Source organism: Phocoena sinus, chromosome 14, assembly GCF_008692025.1.
Source record: "Phocoena sinus isolate mPhoSin1 chromosome 14, mPhoSin1.pri, whole genome shotgun sequence".
NCBI classification, from domain to species: Eukaryota; Metazoa; Chordata; class Mammalia; order Artiodactyla; family Phocoenidae; genus Phocoena; species Phocoena sinus.
The window spans coordinates 64,095,817-64,113,191 of NC_045776.1; positions in this window are offsets into that span (position 1 = coordinate 64,095,817).

A 17,375-nucleotide genomic window follows, 5' to 3' on the forward strand; every position below is an offset into this window, starting at 1 on the left:
GGTCCAGTGTAACTGGGCTCTCCTGGCCTAGGATCCCTTCTCCAAGTGCAGGGGCTCGCTCCCTCGTGGGGGCAGCGATAGGGCAGCAGGCAGTCCTGGTGCTGCCATGAGGTGCTGCTTGCTCAGGTCCAGTCGCCTTTGGGTTGAACACTTTACTGCCCTGCAGCGGGAGCACCTCCATGGGCCCTGGCAGCAACTCCTTCCAAATGAGGCCTAGCCATGAGCACTGGGAATTTGTGTGAAGGGCCAGCTCCACCCTTCCTGCACTGCCTGCCCTGGGGGAGAAGTCCAGTTCATTGCAGCTGCTGGCACAGAGAAGGGGCTTCTCTGGCCACATGAACCCCATTCCTGGGGGCCTCACCTCTGGATTCCTGCTGGCCCCGAGCCATTGAAACCCTTTGTTCTTTCTCAGCCCCTAAGATAGTCAAGAACATCCTAGATGGAGGTGATTTTTTTAAATTCCACAGAATTTAAGTGAATTTGTTTTTGGAAGCTGAGGGGCTCTGGGGAAAAGGGTTATTACTACCTGGACCAAGCCTCTGGAGCTCTTCCCTTCTGATGCTGGGAGTGAGGAGCAGGCCCACCTTTGAGTGATACACAGTGACAAGGGCCACCTTGTATGTGTGGGGGCCTGGGGTGGCCACGGGTTCCTTCCTTGGGACGGCTGCCAGTGGCCCAGCCCATGTGGCACCCACTGTGGCTTCAGTGTGAACTCCCAGCAGGCAGGGGCAGGAAGCTTTGGGTGCCCATCCCAGGCTTGTAGCAGGCCACACTTGCCCTCTGATTATGGCAACTTCAGAACAGCCCAGGCCCCGGGGCTGCCTAGCCCAGTCCCTTGGCACTTTCCACTTGGACCCACCCCCTACCCCACACCTCTGGGGCAGCCTGCCAGTGCCAGCTTGCACATTCAGATGCCTGAGGGCTGCTCTCCTTCAGTCCAGGTCCAGGGGGCACTCTCCACCCTCAGCCCCCAGTCAGCTCCCTGGGTATTGAGGATTTACTTCCAGGACAGTGGGGATAGTCGTGGCCTTTGAAAGGAGGAGAATCGGTTCTAGGGAGTCTGGAGGGCGTGGCCCATCTTTCAGAGGGGACGCTCCTCTTCCACAGAGGTCTTCCAGTTCACCTCAGTCTCATTCTGTCCTCAGCGAGGGGACTGGAGTCAGTCTCCGTGCTGGGGGAGGGGGTGGGGGGGTGGCATGGCTCCAGCTGCAGCCAAACATCGCTCAGCCTGGCTCGTGGCCTGGGGCCTCCCTCTTGGGTATGAGCACCTGCCCTGTGACAGGCTCCTGCCTTGGCCTGGCCTTTGTCACATCCCCTGAGCTCCCAGCTGTGTGCCCCCCAATCCCCAAGTTCCCAGCACACAGCCTCTTCCCCCTGTTCTTGGCCTTCACCTTGATTCACCACACCACACAAGGTCGTGAGAACAGGGGCCTAGGTGTCTGTGAGCATCTCATCTGACTCCTTCATTTCACAGGTGAGGACACCATCCCGGTTCCTGGGGTGTGTCGACACCAGGCCACCACCTCCCAGCGTCAGACCTCACATTCCCTCCCATTGCCCCCAGCTAGGACTTTCACCTTGTGGCCTCACATGAGCCATGGGGGTCTCCCCAGCTGCAGGGGTCTCTGAGGGCCAAGGAGGCTGGACACCTGCTGTGTTGGGGAGGATGGAGGGGCTCTGGAGGGCAGAGCATGGCACGCTGCCCCCATGAATCAGGGAGCGCCAGAGGCTCTGGTCAGCTGGGGTGTCACACAGCAGTGGCTCCTTGGACAGGAAAAAGGGGGCAACTGTGGATCAGGGTCCCACATTCTTAACCCTGCCCGCCATGCTCCCAAGCCCCCTGGAGCTAATAACCGTCCCTGCATGCCGAGGAGAGCGGCTGCTGCACCTCCCTCTCAAGACATCTGTCCCCAACCCCAGTCCTCCCCCACCCCCCGCCCCGCACCCGGCCAGCTCCATTTCCTCCGAAGCATGGACTCTGCTGCCCACCAAGCATCCGTCCCTTCCCCTGATGCCACCAGCTGCCCCAAGGCCCACAGGGGTGTCGTCAACCTTCAAAACAGCAGCAAAAACTCATTTCCAAATAACAGCTCGAACTGAGATGTGGGACAGATGCGGGTGGAGGCACAGACTGCCACCTGCTCTCCACCATTGCCCCAGGGGTACCGCATCACCTGCCAGCAAAGACCCCTGGCCTCTGGGGCAACCAGCACCTTCAGCCCCGCTTTGCAGCCTGGCACCTCCCTTGCCAGTGCTGTTCCTTCTGCATCGAATGCCTTTCCCCCACCTGCTTACTGGGAGCCCCACACTGCACCCTTCTAGGATGCCTTCCCCGAGGCCACCCAGTGCTGCACGATGCCAAGTACCCTGTGCTTCGGCCCAGGCCCTGTGAGCTGCTCCTGGGTCCTGTGTCCCCCAGCACTCTCTGGGTGGCTGCATCTGGCTCTGTGATCTTTGCACTGGTGGCCCGGAGGCCACTCGGGGCTTCTCCATTCTGGAGAGCTGGGCAGTGTAGGCTCCCCCTCAGGCCTCCCACCTTGTCCTCTGCAGGCTTGCCCCACTGCCCTGTCCCCTGGTCTGAGATGCCTGCCTCAGGGCTTGCTTCCCCTGGGAGCCTGATCCGAGGGACCCTGGGGTCAAGAGACTGCTTGGCTCCCCTCTGGGCATCAGTTTTCCCTGTGAAATGAAGAGATTCACCACATGTCTTTCCTACATATTCCCTAAACCTCGGAGCTGACAGGACAGCTCAGCCTCTGATAGGAGTAATGTGGATCACCAGGGGAGCTGAAGCAGGGAGCAGCGGGCCGTGACTGCACACAGGTCTTGGTATTATCTGGGGAGGTCAGCCAGTCCCAGAGCTTAGGAAGTTTCCAGTGTTTCTGGGCCGCTGATGTCCTCCTTGACTCCTTGCCCCCCTTTGCACTAAGTGCTGGCCCCCAAAACTGTGTTTTTGTAAAGCTGTCTCCTGCCACCCAGCCCTTCTTCCCAGCCGTGCAAAGCCAGGTTCCAGCCCTCCAGGCCTCCCAGGGAGAATTCCAGAATGGGCTTAGAAGATGGGGGCGGGGGGGGGGGGGGGGGGGGCGGGGCGTGATGCAGCCATACTGCAAACCCACCAGCCATTTGCCCAGATTTCCCCTCCTAGTGAAGTGAGCACACCTCACTTCTGTGTTTGAAGCCGACATAAAAGAGACAAAAATGGTCAGTTTTCAGAAATTGACTCTGTCCCCTCACTACTGGAGCCTCAGCCCCCATCTGGGGACAGTGGGGTCTGGACTCGATATTCTCATAGGTCTACCCCCTAAACATCCAGACAGGGCTCCAAATCCCCAAGCTACAAATGGGAAGTCTCTGCCACCATGCCCCGCTGCCACCTGGTTTCTTTTCCTAATTCTGCTCTCATTTTAATAGGTAATATATTTACATGGCTCAAATTCAAAGCATTCCAAGGATCCCCAAAGAGAAAGCTCCCTCCTGCCTCCTCCCTCCACCAGGCAGCCCTCTCTCAAATCCCTCTAGAGCTATTTTATGCACATATAACACCCCCTCCCCTCCCCCCAACTTTTTTTTTTTTCCACAAATGGTAGCATATTCTACACTAGGTTGCACTTTTTTTTTTTTTTACTTAAAAGTCTATCTCAGTACCTGAAGAGTCTCCAGTATTCCCTTGTTGGGACTGGCCATGGTTACTCAGCCAGCCCCTATTGAGAACATTCGAGCCTTTTCCATCCCTCCACTCTTAGCTCTGCGCTGTTGGTGTCCACGCGTGTGTAGGTATATTTGGAGGATAGGTTCCTAGAAGTAGGATTAGTCAGTCAAAATCGATGCTGTTTTAATATGGCCAGATGTCCCTCCTAGAAGGGGGTGTAGGGCACCAACCCGCTGGGCACAGGGGCATTGCCACCTGTTTTGACTTTGGGCTTCCTGGTGGGGAAAGGCTTTTCCCCAGAAGGTGTTAATTTGCATTTTTCTTCTTCCGAGATGGAGTGTCTTTTCCTCTAGTGAATAGCCATTACCTTTTCCTTTTCTGGAAACTAGGTCAAATCCTCAAGTCCATTTTTCCCACTGGGTTGTTTTTTGTTTTAGAGCTTTTTATATATCAGAGAATTTAACCCTTTGCCATGAGTTGCAAATGTTTTCCTAGTTTGGGCCCCAGGGCCTCAGATGTCCCGAGTACGGCTTGGATGAAGCGCTCACGGGGCCACATCGATGATGCTAGCAGTAAAAAGGAGCTGCCCCAAATTCCAAAGCTGTCAACTTAGCTTATGAATTAGGACCTCTTGTAGGTGCCAGTGCCCTGCTCCCTAAGGAGCTTCTTCCCTCCCACCACTAGCTCTGCAGGGGATGGGGGGGTGATGACCATCTGAACTGTTACTTTAACACATAAGCCTAGACCTTCCTGAGGATAAAATTGGCCAGTCAAAAAAGCAATGTGGGGACTTCCTTGGTGGTCCAGTGGTTAAGACTCCGCACTCCCACTGCAGGGGGCATGGGTTCGATCCCTGGTCGGGGAACTAAGATCCCACATGCCACACAGTGCAGCCAAAAAAAAAAAAAAAAAGGCAACGTGGCGGGGAAATCAGGTGGACTCTGTCAGAACCTTCCAGTATTTCCCTAGGGAGAACCCAACTCTTCAGGGAGCAAGTCTCCTCTTTTTCTCTCTGATAATTCAGAGGATAATATTGATTCTAAAATAAGCCCATTTCCTTCTTGTTCAGAAAGAAGTGAAAAGACCCTTTGGATTTCATGCCTTTCGACTATTCTTTAAATTCTGGTGAACGCCCAGACTTCCACTCCAGCACTGGGAGTGGGGGGGGGCCGGAACTAGGCCCCTTCCGGTGAGCTGAGTGCACGGCTTCAGAGAAGAAGGTGAGTGACCCTGCCCACCAGCACATGGGGCTGTGACGCCCAGGTGACACTGCCCCCGGGGAAGCAGCCAGGTAAGAGGTGGCAGAAGCCTCCCATCAGCTTGATCAGCTGTTCAGACTGAGTGACTGATATGATACCAGGGACACCTCACAGCAAAGAGCCCAGGGCCTCCACACCACCAACAGCAAAGCACGAGGAGTGCTGTGCTCTGAGAAGGGTTCAGGAAGGGAGCCCCATTTCCAGGAATGAATCCTTCGGTGAAGGGCTGATTCCTTGGTGAGTTGCCGCCAGTCAGAACAAAACACAGTGACAAAGCCGAGAAGCAAGTTCAGGCTTTTTAGCCCCCATACCGGCATTTCAAGTGTAGACAAGGATAAGGACCCTGGTGATCATGGGTGGATAAAAAAGACCAAAGAAAGACTCGAAGGGTGTAAATTCATACAAGTTAGACATTTAAAGCCCCTGTTGAGTCACTTCAATACCATATTTACCAGACAAGCAAGACAAAGAATAGTTAGAATACAGTGAAGACTGGTGCAGAAACAGACATTTTCCAGAATAGGATATGACTTTACAGATACCATACAGAACATGACTTCATATGTGCAGAGAAGAGAAGCTGGCCGGGGAGTAAGGGAAACGAACAGTTCGAGAGTATATTGCTCTGTATCAGGGAATGAAGCCAAGAGGTGCCAATCTCTACAGAGCAAACTAACACCCGGGGGCGGGGTGGTCAGTGAAGGACCACATAAGTGGGGAGACCACACACGTCCATGATTGGAGGCAGTGTGGTCTTCCCTTCTCTCCATTCTGCCCTCTGATACAACACAGTCCCAATAGAAATTCCAACAGATTTTGGGTGGAATTTGACAACCAAATTCTAACATTTATTAGACTCCAAAGGGCCAAGAGGAGCCAAAACATTTTCAAGGTGGGAGGACTTGCTTGCCAATGTCAAGACTTCTTAGCAAGCTACATAAGGTGAAGTGAAATCAGCATGGGGCAGACATCTACACACACATATGGACCCGACATAGGATCAGGGCAGCTTGGAAATCTGTGTGACAGGAAGCACAGTTCAATTAGCTGTGCAGGGCCACTGGCCACCACGTGGGGAGAAAGCGCAAACTGGACTTCTATTTCATACCCACACAAAAATCAGTTCTCTGTGAATTAAAGACAAAGATCATAGAAGAGAATATCATCTTAATGACTTCTTAAATGAGGTGCACAAAGCACAAATGACTAAGGAAAAGATGGACACATGTGACCTTATATTAGTAAGACACCATGAAGAGTCAAAAGACATGCTACACCTAAAGGGTTCATATCCAGATCGTATTAAAAACTGCTACAAATTGGTAATAGACAACCCAATAAAAATTAGCAAAGGATTTTATAAGCCTCTTCACAGAACAGAATATCCAAATGGAAAAGGTGTTCAACCTCAGAAGAGATCAGGGAAATGCAATGAAAGGCCCCAGAGGATGCTACTGCCATCCATCATGTTGGCTGTAATTAATCCGCCCACAATCCCACTTCCAGGTATAGACCCTGAAGAAACCTACATCTGGAAACAACCCAAATGTCCATCAAGAACAGAATGGATAAATAAATTGTGGCCTCTTCACGGCATGGAATACAACACAGCAGTGCCATGAACAAGCTACAGGGACACTTACCACTATGGATGAATCGATTTCATTTATTTACAGTTCAAAACCAGGGAGCCCCAAACCACAATGTTCAGAGGTCCAGACCTAGGTGGTAAAACTGTGATGAAAGTCAGGCAACAATTCCCCTCCCATCAAGACAGTGGGCCGGCTGGCGGGGAGGGTGGGAGCTGACTGGGGCAGGGCACACAGGAGTGGATGGGGGCTGCAGTGATATTTTTCCCTCACTCTTCTTACAAGTGTCTGTGTTATACTTGTTAAACTGTTATGCATTTTTCTGTGTGTATGTTATACTTCACAGTACGAGTGACCACACACACACACACACACACACACACACGAAAGGAAAGGGAAAGGAAGACCATCACCACATACCATGCAGAGGTGTTACCCACCAGAGGTCACCCCTCTGAGACCTTGCCCGACTCTGGCCCCTGACAAGGGCCGCCCCACTGGCTGCCTGCTCTCCGGCCCACCCCCATCCTCCCTGAGCCTCCAGCCACTGTGGGCCTGCTGAGGTGGGGGGCCCTTCCCCCTCAAGGCCTCACATTTCCCTGTGAGGTGTTTCCATCCCTAAAGTAGCCCTCCCACCCCCGCCCCCCATGCCCTGCTGGCTAGGCCCTCCTGGGCTCTGCCGTGTGCTGCTTGCCTTCTGGCACACGCTGTGACTCCCACGCTATGGCCGAGGCCCCGAAATTGGAATTGGAAGAAAGCAGTGGTATACGCAGGCCCCTCAAACCCACCATGTTGCACACTGGCGTCAAGCTTTGAGTCCACACCAGTGACCCCACACAGTAGCCCGTGTGAAGTCTGAGGATCTGGGGTTGCCTGGGGGCCTTGGCAGTGCCCCACGGGGTTTTGGTGCTGTGAGCTGATGCCTAGGCTGTGTGGTCCTGATGAGAATCTCTACCTGCTATGTAAGCAGGGTCCTTGTGGGCAGGTTTGTGAGCCGCAGGAGGTCTCGCCTGAGCTCCAGAGAGCTTCCACCTTCTGGGCGGTGGCGGTGGTGGGTGTTCTTCTGGGTCAGTCACAGGGAGGTGGTGGCCCATGAGTTGCTGCCAGAACTGGGGCTGTGCAAGGTCCTCCTGCACCTCCAAGTACATCCGAGGTTCATCCCTGGAGCTGGGAGACAGAGTCTGCCTGGCCTGCAGGAGGTGCAGGGTTGTTAACTGACACAGCATCCCCAGCAGTCGGGGCCCTTCAGAGAAGAGGGGTTGAGATAGAAAAACAACTCAAGGAGATCACTGCAGACCCCAAAGCTAGCAAGGCAGAGCAAAAGGCGTGAGTGGGAGCCGTCTGCCTAGGCCTCAGGTTCACTGAGGAGAGCCAGAAGGGCCTGGAGTGGTTTGAAAAACACACCCTAGTCTGACTCCCAGAACAGGAGCAGCGGAAATAAGAGGAATGCCCTCAAAAGAACATGGGGTGTCAGGGGAGAGCCTGGACAGACATGAAGGGGCTGATGGGACCCTGGAGTGGCCAGGCCAACAGAGCAACTCAGGCAGGGGCCAGCAACTCTCCCTGGGGGGCGGGGGGGGGCAAGGCTGGGGACAAGGCAAGGCCACCCAGGGAGCCAGGTGACTCAGAACACTCCTGAGGGGCTGCCGCTCCACACAGAGTTGGGAGAACTCTGCTCAGGGCCAAGATGGCTTCTGTGAGACCCAGAAGCCATCCACGAGCCAGCAGTTCTCAGAGGCTGTGGAGGATACGGGCAAATGCAAGGATGGAACATCAGCACCAAACACTGAGAAGATCTGGGGACACCTTTTGGGACGGGAAGACTGGGGGGTAGGGTCCGGGATCACACGGCCCTAAGGGAACATGTTTTTAAATGTAGGGATTTGGTCTCAGGAAGGCTCAGCTGAGCCCCACCAGAGGCGAGCAGAGCCAGGCACAAGAGGGGCCAGCAGCGGGGAGAGTGGCCGATGGATCGTCACTCTTGGGTCTCTGGTGTGGAGCCCTGGGGCTATTTCAACAGTGGATGCTGTGACCAAGCCGGAGTTGACTGGTTTTTCTTTCTCTTGTCCTGGGAGACCCCAAGAGACAAAATCTAGAGGAATATGTCAGAAAAAGTAAAATGTGTGGGCGAGAAAGTATTAAAAGGAGGGAAGGCACTGGAATCCAACAAAAACGGCCAGCCCTCTGTGTGATCAGGAAAAGGGATGAAACCACCACCAGGAGCCAACACAGCACAAGTGCATGGGCTCAGCCTGGAGCCGCAGGCAGCAGCACAGCCAGGATGCTCCCAGGGCACAGAGCCTCGCACCGGAAATGAGGTTGCAGAAACAGCTGCCACGTCAGGCCGGAGTATCCCAGATGGAGGACACACAGTGTCCTGAGAATCAACCGGGCAGAGCGGCTGCTCCCTGGTCCTTGGTTCAGGAACCTGCTCCAGGCAGGACGCACGGACACTGGGCAGAGCTCAGCCCTGGGTGCCCAGAGGGAAACCGAAAATTACGAGGTTTTGAACATTCTGGAAGAAAGAAGGTATCGTAAATGAGACCCTACAGCTGGGCTGTCCACAGCCATTTGTGAGAAGGCAGGAGTGGCACAGATGTGCTCAGAGAGGAGAAGGAACACAAAGTTGCTCCCTGCCCCGCCCAAAGCATCCACTGGGCTAAGCTAACCCTCCACCAGGTCCAACCCTCAGGGGGTGGGGTCGGGGGCTGACATCCTTTTTCCTGTCCACTCTCCTTCCATTCCTGCCTGGGTCTTGAGCCAGCAGAAAGAGGAGTCCACATGGGGCTGAGTACTGCCTGGATTCTGAGGACACCCAGCAGCCTGCAGGCTGCCCTAGGGGTTGATTTCCCTGTGGCAGGCAGGGCCTAGTAACTCTGAATCCTTTAAAAGTGGGGCACATGACAGGCTAGCGGAAATCCTGAGGTGTGGAGAGGGACCCCATTCCAGGAGCCATGTGGGTGGCTGGGCTGGCACAGATGCTTGGAGAGGAAGTTAACGGCTGGGCTCTCAGGGAAGGCTTTGGGCTTCAATCCTCGGACCTTAAGACTTTTAGTTTTTATTTCCTTGAACTTTAACCTAAAAGGGCAAAGGAATTTAATTTTTTGATTTGAATTTCACCCTAGGAAATTCACGAGAGAGGGCATTTCTGTGTTGACTTGGAGTATCTTTGTCATTTTATCTCTGTGCAGAACATCTGAGCCAAATTTGGACTTTGAGGCTGGCCCTGATTTAGGACGGAAAGGTTAGGGAGAGAATACTTGGTTTGGGATCTAGTGTGCCCGTGGGGTTAAATGACGCCTGGTTCTGGCCCATCCCGAGGTGGCTGAGGTGGGGGAATCTTTTTTTTTTTTTTTAATAAATTTATTTATTTTTGGCTGCATTGGGTCTTCGTTGCTGTGCGCAGGCTTTCTCTAGTTGCGGCGAGCGGGGTCCCCTCTTCTGTGGTGCGCAGGCTTCTCACTGCCGTGGCTTCTCCCGTTGCAGAGCATGGGCTCTAGGGCACTTGGGCTTCAGTCGCTGTGGCTCGCAGGCTCCAGAGCGCAGGCTCAGCAGCTGTGGCTCATGGGCCCAGTTGCTCTGCGGCACGTGGAATCCTCCCGGACCAGGGCCCGAACCCGTGTACCCTGCATTGGCAGGCGGACTGTCAACCACTGCGGAGGTGGGGGAATCTTAACTGCCCACGGGCCCCAAAGGGGAATGGTTGGAATGGGGCCCGCACCTCTCCCCCTGGGAAACGGTTGAGGCGGCCTTGAGGGCCCTTTCCCTCCCACCCCTTCCCACCCACCACTCCGCTCAGCAAGCGGCAGCAATATCGCTGACCCATGAATTTGGGAAAAGAAAGTGGGCAGGTTTGATTCGGCTCCTTTGGGGCCTCTCTCGGGATCTGGCCCAGCCTGCCCTGTGGGTGCCCAGCGGTGCCCTCGCTCTCTTTGGGGGTGAAGGGGAGCAAGCTGCCCAGCGTGGGACAGTCTCTCTCCATCGCCTCAGGCCCCTAGCAGGCGGCTGACCTATCCTCCCAGCCCCACGCCCCGTCCCCACCTCCTCCCTGGCCTCCTCCTCCTCCTCCTCGTCCATGCGGCCTCGCTGCCCTGACCGCTGCCAGCCTGTCCCCAGAACCCAACACCCATGTTCTTGGCTAGAAATGAACTCCAAACTGTCACTTCAGGTAAGCTTTTTTGTTTCTTAAAGGGCTCACTCTGCACACATTGGCAGAGGCAGACTGTGTTCAGATCATGGAGGCACCAGGTACCAGGTGGAGGAAGAACCACCAGGGGGCAAGCGATCAGGCCCCTGTACCCCATTCCCGCCAGTGCCTGCCAGCTCTGAGCTGCAGCCCCCTGCTGAGTTGGACCCCTTGCTCCTCACTGCCTGGCCCGGGCCCCACGGCTGCCCTATCACCGCCTGTGCTGGCTGTCCTCCCCGGTCCCTGGCCTCTGCTGCTCGTCTTCCCTGCAGTCCCTGGAGAGGCAGCCGGGGCTGCACCAGAACAGCACCCCCTCAGTTTTCCAGGCTTTGCCAGCGGCCTGGGGCACTCACTTACTGAGCTTGGAGCTTCCGACCTCAGGCCAGTGCTGTCAGGGGAACCGTCTGCTGCTCCGCCTAAGGCAGGGTCGGCTTTGAGTAAAGGCCGGGACGGCTTCCCCTAACAGGCAAGGCCCAGGCCTGTGTCCAGAGCCTCCAGGTCTCCTGTCCCCCTTCAGCCAAAAGGATAATAAGGGGCTCCCATGTGAGTGGCCTTTCCCAATTTCCCAAGCAATTTCCCCAGACATTACCTCGTGGTATCCTCACAACCCTGTGAGGTAGGTGTTAGTGGCCTTACTTTAAAGGGGAAACTGAGGCTCAGAGAGGTAAAGTAGGAGATTTCCCCCACGGTCACACAGCAAGTTAGCCGCAGGACCGGTGCCCGTCCTCACCCCACTGCCCGTCCTCACCCCACTGCCCTCGCTCCCAAGCCGAGGCCTTCTCGCTTTTCTTCCAATTCTTCTTCTTTTCCTCTCCCGTCTCCCCTCCCGTCCTATCAGAGGACAGGCAGGTTAAGAGGAGCTGGCCTGGGGCTCTGCCAGACCTGTCTGGGACCTGAACGGGAATCAGCTTTGCCGGCTCCCACCACCCCTCGGCCGCTCAGGAAGTGGCTCAAGGATCAGCTTGACCAGCTGTGTGTGTGCAGGAGAGGGCGGGGTGGGCCCCGCAGGGAGAACTCTGCTCAGGGCCAAGGACCCTCTTCCCATCCAGAGGAGGGCTTTGGCGGGGCGGGTTGGGGGGGACACAAATGCCAGGAACCTCCCTGCTGTGTGTACTGGAGGAGGAGAGCAGGGTGGGTAGGTGTGGGAGCCTGTGTGTCAACACAAAATGAGGCAAAATTAGAGAGTGAACCAGTGCCTGGCAATGGTCAAAGGTGTACACTATCTTCCCTTGAACTCTCCGGTGGCACTAAACTTGAGCCTGGCACAGCTGTGATTACTCAGAGCAGAGGGGGATTTACAGCCAAAGTAAACAGAGCTGAAGCTTCAGGGCATGTGCTTATCCCTTCAGGGGCCCTAGCCATGCTTTCAGTTGTCAGGTGCTTTTGGAAAATTTGCAGAAAATACTTTTACAAGTTGGTTGAGGCCCATTGTGTTTTTCCACTGCAAATTTCCTCCGTCACACCTCTCCTGTGAGCATTTGGGCATTTGGGATGTGGCTAAGGGGAAGGTAAAGTTGGGGGATCACTAATGTGTGGGTTGAGTGGGATATGTCCACGGGCTTTGAAGTCACTCCTGTGTCTGCTATCTTGGTGCATAAACGGCTTCCTGGGACACACTTACTGCTAAAGGAGAGGTGGGGGAATCACCTCTTCTGTGTAGGAAATATAATTGTCACAATGAAAGGTAATCAAAGAGTCTGCAGTCCAAAAATACAGGGGCGGGCTTGGGGGAGGGAGTATTTGAAAGGTGAAGGTGTGTCCAGCAGTTAAGAAGAATGTCAGGATATTCTTCTTGAGCTTGTGGTACTTTTTAATTTTTTATTTATTTATTTTTTGCGGTACGCGAGCCTCTCACCGTTGTGGCCTCTCCCGTTGCAGAGCACAGGCTCCGGACGCGCAGGCTCAGCGGCCATGGCTCACGGGCCCAGCCGCTCTGCGGCACGTGGGATCTTCCTGGACCGGGGCACGAACCCGTGTCCCCTGCATCGGCAGGTGGACTCTCAACCACTGCATCACCAGGGAAGCCCGGTACTTGTTTTTAAAATTCATAATTTCTCAATCTAAATAATCGCTTTATATATAAAAAAAGGTTGCTTATCATCTTGAGTGTGTTGACAATGACCCGGTTTTTCTGTTCAGCCTGCTTTTCCAACAGACTCTTTAGTCAAGACTCAACGCCCACCCCCCCACCCCGCCCTGGTGCTTATGGGTCAGACTCTTATTGGCTGTTAACAGGGCCCCTGATGTTCTCCACAGCTCTGTTCTCACACCAGGCCATCCCTTTTGCTGCTTTTCCAAGCTTACTGATTCCTGCAGGAATCATCACCCCCAAGTCACACAGGAGGAAACTAAGGCCAAGGCCAATGCTAAGGCTGAAGGAGGTGACAGTGTTGAAAATGGCAGGATAACGTGAGGGATGAGGCCAAGGCAATTGGTGAGGACAAGACAGCTGAAGTGCTTTGTCCCATGCCATTCCAGCTGGTGACAAAATAACTGTCTCTAACAGATTCCTGGCAAGGGCTCCTCCCAGACAGCAGCGGCCTTCCTCTGGAGCCAGAAATGCCTCCGTTTATATGGTTTCATTCACAGGCCACCTTAGCTCTACTTAAGCAGGAAAGCTGAAATGACTTGCCCAAGATCACTCAGCTAGTAAGTGACAAATCCAGGATTCAAATCCAGGTCTCTGGACCCAGAGCGTGGACAGGAAGAACGAGAGCAAACAGACTGGCAGCCCATCAAGCCAACTTGGCCCTGCTGGCAAGTGGTGGCAGCAGGCCCTGGCTGGGTAAGGTTGGCTCCAGTCCCTTCCTTCCCCAGTGGCTCCCCAAGCCACGTGGACTGGGCTTTCTGGTAACACGTCCTTGCATTTCAGGGCCCCACACCCTTTAAAAGTACTTTCAGCATCTCACTAGGTCTCTGTAACCACCTCCAGAGAGGGCAGAGCTGCAATTACTTTACAGATGACAAGGCAGCCTCAGAAAACTCTGGGGAGCTCAATAACCTCCCAACTGTGATGTTCCCTGGCGTTAGCAGCGGTAACTTGTCCTACGGTGCAGGGGCCATTCACCTACGGCCATAGCAGTTTCTATTGGAGTAAGACCACCAAGGTCCTCACCTGGGACCCCAAGGTGCCCTGGCAAAGGATGAACAAAGCATGAACAAGATGGGGGGAGGTCCCGTGTGAAGTCTCCTATTGACAAGGGTTACTGTGAGGCTTCTTGCCCTGACCCCCTAGTCTTAGACTTGGTCCACCTCACCCAGAAGCCCTGAAATGGGTGGGACTGGGGTGTCATGACAGGGACTTCTCTTAAAACCAGTCTCTAGTTCTCACCAGGGTGGGCCTCCATGGTGCTCTCTCCTCCTCCCATTGGCATCCCTTCCTTGCGCTGCTACTGTCCATCTGTCCCTTCCTCTTTCCCCTGCTTAACCCAAAGGTAAGTCTCCCACAGGTAGAGGGAAGACTCAGAGTGGTTGAGAGCTCTAAGCGCCAGAATGGTCAGACTTCCACCTACACGTGAAAGCAACCTTTGAGGACCCTTCCTGCTTCAGAACTGGGCTCTTGACTCAGGTCTCCTCCCTGCCTGCTCCCCTTTCCCTGACCGTTCTTCCCCTCCCCCATCCTGTGCGTAAAAAATATTGACCTTCCAAAATGAGTAGGGGTCTATTATGCTTTGCTCAGCGATGGGGTGTCTAGTGCTAGGGAATGACGCCATGGACTCAGCTTTGTTGGGAGGTCTGCCCAGCTCTGTTTCTTCCACCTCCCCTTTTCCCTCCACTTTTTGAGTCCACCCTCTTCTATTCGCGCCTTCCTGTCTCCCCCTCTGGGACCCGGCACAGTTCCTTCCACTCGACATGGCCGGAGACTGCACTCTCTCCCCTCGCCCGGCGGGGTCTCAGCTCCGAGGCCCCAAACCCTTCCCTTCCGCTCCACAGGGCCCGGCGCTTTCTAGGCCCCCCTCCCGGGTGGTTTTCCCGCCCCTTCCCTTCAGCCTAGGCCGCCGCCGGGCAATAACTGAACCACCCACAGCTCTCGGGGTCCCTGGGCAAGACGGGCGCGCGTGTCACCAGACCGTAACGGTCCAGCACGCGCCGACCGTTGCCATGGCAACACCCCCCTCCCGGCAAGCTCCGCGCGCGGGGCCTGGCAGGGCAGGGGCGAGGGCGGCGAGGTGGTGGGTCCGCCCACAGTACGCTCCACGCTCCTGGCGATGCTCTGAGAGACTGTGCTCTGAGGGGCGGGGCGGGGCTGGCAGCTCCCAGCGTGCTCCGCGCGGCGGGGCGGGGCCGAGAGGGGGGTGCCCTGGAGCCGGGGCGCCCGAGCGTCTGTGTGCTGGTGGTGTCTGCCGGAGGGGCAAAGTGAGGGCTGATGAAATGCTGTTCCAAGGGCCGGCATGAGGCACGCGTCCAAGAGAAGGGCCGTCTGGCGTAATTTTTGTTTTTGCAATGACCTTTTTATTAGTATGGAGGTTTTAATTTATTATTATAGAGAATAGTATACAAGTACTCGTGTATCCCCCACGTGGGTCGGGCTTAAGTGAAGCCCTCGGGTGCTTCCACCTCAACCTCCACGCTTGGGAATTTGGTGTTTGCCGTTAGGTATGTGTTTATAATTGAAGGAAGTCAGAACAGTCACCCCCAAATATGCTACTCTGGCATATTGACTATCTTGAGTCAGACGCTGGAAAAACAGCAAATGCAAGAAAAACACTGATTTTCTTTCTTTTTTTTAAAGAAAAAAAGTTCTTATCTTTTGCCCAGTTTTCTACTGCGTTGCGCTTTTTTCCTTACCGATAGATTCTCAGACTGGTTTCACTGGGGATTTACATTTTTAGGCGTAAACCTGGGGAATTTTCTTGCGTTTCCTCTCCGGTGGCCTTTTCCTGTCATTTGTGAAGAACGCTTCTTATTCCGTGGCTGCATCCTAGCAGGGTCTCGAGAGGACGCGACGAACGGTCTTTAATCATCACAAAGCCTTTGCCCTGTGTTATAGTCAAGGGCTCTTTACAACCAACCGCGAGCCCAAACTCAAACGTTTAGGGAATGGCCCATAAGCGTCCGATACAGCACAGGTGAAAGCACACCATGCTTTCAAGTTTCTCGGGGTTCCCTTACCCACATTTCTACTTTCTTTTTTTTGGCTGCGCCCTGGGCATGCGAGATCTTAGTTCGAGGACCAGGGATCGAACGTGTGCCCCCTGCAGTGGAAGCGGGGAGTCTTAACCACTGGACCGTCAGAGAAGTCCCCACGTTTCTATTTTCAACAGATTTATTTGCTTATAGGTGGGGTGGGGCAGGGAAGGGAGGGCAGTCTCCCAGGGCTCCTTACATGAGAAAGAAGGAAAGAGTTGAAGGGAAGGAGGAGAGAAAGAGAAAAAAAGGAGGAAGGGAGGGAGGAAGGAAGGAAGGAAAAAGAGAGGAAATCCAGAAAGAAAGAGAGAGGAAATCCAGAAAGAAAAAGAAAGGAAGAGGGAGGAAGGAGAAACAGAAGGAAGGAAGGAAAGAAAAAAGAAAGGTAGAAAGAGGAAATCCGGAATGAAAGAAAAGAAAGGAAGGAAGAAAGAAAGGAAATCAAGAAAGAAAGAAAAGAGGAAGGGAGGAAGGAAGGAAGGAAAGAAGAAATAAAGAGGAAATCCAGAAAGAAAGAAAAGAAAAGAAGGGAGGAAGGGAGGGAGGGGCTTCCCTGGTGGCGCAGTAGTTAAGAATCCTCCTGCCAATGCAGGGGACATGGGTTCGATCCCTGGTCCGGGAAAATCCCACATGTGGCAGAGCAGCTAAGCCCGTGCGCCTAGAGCCCACGCTCTGCAACAAGAGAAGCCACCACAATGAGAAGCTCGCGCACAGCAAAGAAGAGTAGCTCCCACTTGCCGCAACTAGAGAAAGCCTACCTGCAGCAACGAAGAACCAACGCAGCCAAAAATTTAAAAAAGTAAATAAATTTATAAAAAGACAGAAAGAAAGAAAGAAAGGAAACCTCTGGTCCTGTGCTGTGTGCACCAGGATGAGAGTCTCGATGGAGGCAGGGCTGAGTCTGGAGGCTGGTGAGGCTGCCAGGCCATCGGGGTCTTGGTTGTGGGTAAGAGGTGCAGGAGGTGGAGGGACAGCACTTGGTGATGGAGGGTCTGGCCTGAGCCTGAGTGGCGGGGGTTCGGGGGGCACGCGAGGAGGGCAGAGGGAGGTCCCAGTAGGAAGTTGGGATAGTTACTCAGAGGGGTGGGGTGGGCATGGGAGTGTCTGTGTGTGTGTGTGTGTGTGTGTGTGTGTGCATGACTCTGTGAGTGTGTGGGGTTGTGTGTGTGGGGTGTGCGTGGCACAGGCATGGTGGGAGGGAAGACAGAAATCCTTAAGAACCTGACATGTGCGTCGCAGCGGACTTGAAGAACAGTGAAAGCTGTCTAGACTGAAGGGAAGTGGGGGTGGGGGTGGGGGTGGGGAGGTGGCCCCCCCAGCTGAAGAGAGCAGGGGTGGGAGTGTCCATCGGCTTGCACCGCCCCATGAAGGCGGAGGAGGACCAGGCTGGGGACCCTGCTTTTGAAAAACCAGTGACCGGCCCCTCACAGGGGCAGAGGCCACAAGGTATGATGGCTTGGTGGGGCGCCCAGCCAGTTGTGGAGGGAGTAGGCTTCAGGGAGGGGCATGGATCAGACCATGGACCCCATTTTGGAGGCCTGCGTAGAGGGCCGATGGGAAGCACAGGG